The following is a 4,945-nucleotide window of genomic DNA, read 5'->3' on the forward strand; positions in this document are numbered from 1 at the left end:
ACTTCAGAAAATCTAATATTAATATTTGTTAAATCACTTGTAGTTTTCAAAACTGAGTTTAATAAAGAGCTAAAGTTCTTTGTAATACAAGAGAAATCTCCAAGAAAAGAAAGCAGTTTGCTAAAAGTATGTCAGTCTACCTTTTCTTTTCTTAAACGTTGGAGTTTCTAGAGCTCTTGATTGGCATAAAGTTCTGATTTCATCTGGAGACTCAACTGGGGAAATATCTACTTTCAAGCTCACTTACATAGTTGTTGGAAAATTCACTTCCTCGAAGCTTATTGGACTGAGTGCCTCGGTTCCCCTTTGACTGTTGGCTGCCTGCAGATCAGTGCTAAATTGTCCTCTCCAGCATGGCAGCTGCTTCATCCAGCCCAGTGAGAAAGAGGAAGTGTGAAATAAGATGGAAGTCACTATCTTTTCTAAACTAATCATGGAAGTAACATTCATTTTTGTCTTCTTATTGTACTGATTAAAAGCAAGTTGCTACGTTCAGCCCAGACACAAGGGAATGAATACCGGGAAGCAGAGATCAGTGGAGTCACCTTAGAGGCCGGCTACCATACCATCATTGTCAGACTCTGGAGGAAATAATTGAGTGACATCTATGTGAGCTCCCCCAAAAAATAATTGACAAAGAATTCAGTAGGAGATGAAAAACAGATTTTGCTAAAGCCTTCTCCTTTCTCACTTTGAAGGTCTGGCTTGGAAAGACAGCCAAGTTGAGCTCATGTAAACCAAAAGCTCTGGCTCTAGTTCTCCCTGTATGGTGGAGGGATGGCCCATTGTTCCTTACTTCTGAAAACTGGCTCTTCAAGGACCCTTCAAATACCTGGGCTCTGACGCATATCAGTGCTTTAGATAAGAAGAAAATTGCTTCTCCTTGGCAAACACTTTGGCCTTGGCATGATCCCAGCCTCTCATTAGTATAAGAAACTTTCCAGTAGTTTCATTTTTGTGGTCACTGTTCTCTTCTATTACCTTCTATGTATTAGTCCATAGGCACTAAGTCTCAAAAGCACTAAAACATTCTAGAGTCCTTGATTGCTCACTCACCCTTCCATTCATTTATTCAATAAACATGCATTAAGTTCCTATGATATGTCAGATGTTGTGCAAATTCTTATAGTAATAAAAAGATGTATGACACATAGACACTTTATTAGTCAAACACTTAACAATGTTTGAGCACCTACTCTGTACAAGGTGCTAAAGATCAGTAAAGGAGCAGCCCAGTTTAAGACTACACAACAAAACAAACTCTTGACTCCACTGGCTGTAACACCTTTTTACTGAGATCTTCATGGCACAACTTCTTGAACAGGTGTTGTTTTTATTAATCACTCTCTTCACATTTTTCTTCTATTTCTCAACACACAGATGAATTGTATGTTGGACTTTCCAGTTGAACATTCAACCCATCTGTTTGTGGAAATTGCTCTTACCAAATGATTTACAACATTGCCAAAACCAATAATCAATTGTTTGATTTTCCTATTGCATTTCATGTGTCAGCAGCATCCAACATATCGGACCACACTCTTCTTGAAATACTTTCTTTGCTTGACTTTCACAAGGTCATCTCCTCCTAATTTTCCTCTGCCCGCCACCAACTCCTACTCAGTATATTTAGCTGTCTCTTCTCCTGTTCCACTGTTTTTTGTTTCTTTTTTTTGTTTGTTTTTGGTTTTTTTTTTTTTGAGATAGAGTTTCACTCTTTGTTATCCAGGCTGGAGTGCAGTGACGCAATCTCAGCTCACTGCAGTCTCCGCCTCCCGGGCTCAAGTGATTCTCTTGCCTCAGATTCCAAGTAGCTGGAATTACAGGCGCCCACCGCCACACCCAGCTAATTTTTGTACTTTTAGAAGAGACGGGATTTCACCATGTTGGCCACGCTGGTTGCAAACTCCTGACCTCAGGTGATCTACCCACCTCGGCCTACCAAAGTGTTGGAATTACAGGCGTGAGCCACTGTGCCCAGCCCTCTGTTCCACTTCTAAATATTGATATGTCTACTCCAGGATTCAGTCCAGAAACTTTCCCCATTATCCATGAATATTTTTACCTAAGCTTATTTCATCTAGTCCTGTACCTTTAAAGATCATTCTATGCTACTCACGTCCAACTGGACCTCCCTAGGACTCAAGCGCAAGGGGTGTAATTATCCTAACGTAACCCAGAAGTTTAGTAAGCTGGCCAAGAAAAGGGATTTTCCTTTTCCCAGCATAAATAACTGTGCCTGGTATAGCTCTCTGTAGAATGGGTGGCTTTCTCCCCTAAGAAAAGGGAAACCCTTTGCATGAGTCCCAAGGACTCCAGGTGCTGGGCAGTTGATTTTCCCAGTCTTGTGAACAGCTGGCACCTAAATCTAGATTGTACACCAATAGCCCATGTGTTCCTCCACTGATAAAGCTGCGTCCATGTGTTTACATGATAAAAAATTATAATAAGGGAGACTAATGTTCCTACACCGGAGTGAATACTCCCATTGTGAGCCCAGCATTTCCTGACCATTTATGCATCAGTATAAAATAGGAGGATGGGGAAATCATGCCGTCTAACTCATGCCATCTATTCTTTTGCTGATCAGTAATCTTTGTGAGTTTTTCTAATATAGCATTTCTTTTTTCTGAGCACAGAGGGGACATTTTGGTGATACATGACAAGGTGGGATTCTTCAGGCCCCTCCCTCTTCAGGGTTCTGCATGGAAACTGTGAGGAGGGGAGATTCTCAGTGTGGTGGGGGACTGAGTGTGGCAGGGACTCCTGAGCAGCTGAGGGCCTCTCTTTTCCTCTCATGCTCTGCTGGGGCTGGTGGTCCGGGGGTCTTACTCCTTGGAGGCCATGTGAGTTGTGAGGTTCACCATCCTGTTTCTATAGCCAAATTCATTGTCATCTCAGAAAACGAGATTGAGAAAGTGGTCATTGAGGGCAATGCCAGTTCTGGGATCGAAGGTGGAAGAGTGGGTGTCAATGGTTAAGGTGGAGGAGACAGTCTGGTTCTCCATGCAGCAGAGGATGCCTGTATGGGGACCCTCTGATGCCTGCTTCACCACATTCTTGATGTTATCATATTTGGCAGATTTTTTACAGATGGCAGGTCAGGTCCGTGTCCAACATGGTGGCAGTGGGGTAACAGAATGCCATGCCAGTAAGCCTCTTGTTCAGCTCATTGATATACTTGCCACAGCCTTGACAGTGCCAGTAGATGTAAAGATAATGTTCCTTTGAGCTCTGCAGCTGTCATGCCGCAGTTTCACAGAGTGGACATCCACAGTCTTTTGGATGGCAATAATAGCATTGACTGTGGGTCATGAGTCCTTTCACCATATCAAAGTTGTCATCAATGACCTTGGCCAAAGGTGCTAAGCAGTTGGTGGTACAAGAAGCACTGCTGATGATCTTAAGGCTGTTGTCATATTTCTCATGGTTCACACCCATCATGAACATGAGGGTGTCAGCAGAAGGTTTAGAGATCATGACCCTTTTAGCTCCCCCCTGCAAGTGAGCTGCAGCCTTCACAGTAGTAAAGACGCCCATGGACTCTATGATGTACTTAGTACCAGCATCGCCGTATTTGATTCTGGTGGAATCTAGCTTTTGGAAGATGGTGGTGGGATTTCCATTGATGACAAGCTTCCCATTCTCAGCCTTGATGGTGCCAAGGAATTTGTCATGGGTGGAATCATACTGGAACATGTAGACCATGGATTTGAGGTCAACAAAGGAGTCATGAATGGTGACAATAACCACTTTACCAGAGTTTTAAGTAGCCCTGGTTACCGGGCACCCAAAAGGGCCGAGTCCGTTGACTCTGACTTTCACCTTCACCATGGTGTCTCAGGGACGTGGCTGGTGCTGCACAAGAAAATGCAGCTGTTGGTCGAATGGGAGAAGCAGAAGGCTACAGCATATTATTTAACCCATAATGATTGTATTTAGAAATTCTTCACATGCTCTGATGCCAAAAGGTGGTGACTCAGATGAGCAACACTTGACATAGCATGCTGACATTCCCTGAGCATGTGGACAATTCAGTTGTCTCAGCATCACTTGTTTAAAAAACCATCTTTTTCCCTATGGAATTTACTATTGTCAAAATTAATTGGCCATATGAATTTAGGCCATTAACACACACATTGGCAAAAATTCACTCAAAATAAATTATAGGCTTAAATTTAAGGGCTAAATTGTATACCTCTTAGAAGAAAATATAGATTATCATATTCATAAGGCAAAAACCCAACTTTTCCTGGTTAAAAAGCAGTTGAAAAATGAGACATGATCAAAACTAATAACGCTGGCATTTAGAAGTCATCAATAAGAAAATGAAAAGATAATCCATAGACTGAGAAAAAAAAATATGAAATCATATATTTGATAAAGGACTTGTACCCAGAATATAAAATACACTTTTACAACTAACAACAAAAATATAAATAACCCAATTTTATAATGGGCAATATATTTGAATAACCATTTCATCAAAAAGGTGTAGAAATGGCCAATAAAGCACATGGAAAGATGGTCAGCCTCATCAGTCAGCAGGGAAATGCAAACCAAAACTACAGTGTGACACCATTTCTTCCCCACTAGAATACTATAATAAAAAAGGGCAGTAACACCTGGAGGAAGTGAAAAAAACAATGATGTGAAAAATTGAAATACTCACACATTGCTGATGGGATATGCAGCCATGTTGGAAACCAGTGTGGCAGTTTCTTACAATGTTGAAGATACATTTACCATATGATCTAGCATTTTCACTCCTAGCTAACAGCCCAAAAGAAAAAAAAAGCTATGTCCACACAAAACATGAAGGTGAATATTTATAGCAGCTTTATCCATAATAGTCCATGAAGTGGAAACACATCAAATATCTATCAACTGATGAATGAATAAAGTAATGAGAGCTACCCATACAATTTAATAGGATTTGGCACCT

General features: G+C 41.1%; 1 pseudogene; it reads right to left on the reverse strand.

Moving 5' to 3' along the window:
* Positions 1-1,934: 1,934 nt before the first annotated feature.
* On the reverse strand, positions 1,935-4,214 carry LOC108297131 (annotated as a pseudogene).
* Between the last annotated feature and the right edge of the window lie 731 nt (positions 4,215-4,945).

This window comes from Cebus imitator, unplaced genomic scaffold (assembly GCF_001604975.1).
Source record: "Cebus imitator isolate Cc_AM_T3 unplaced genomic scaffold, Cebus_imitator-1.0 Scaffold774, whole genome shotgun sequence".
NCBI lineage: Eukaryota > Metazoa > Chordata > Mammalia > Primates > Cebidae > Cebus > Cebus imitator.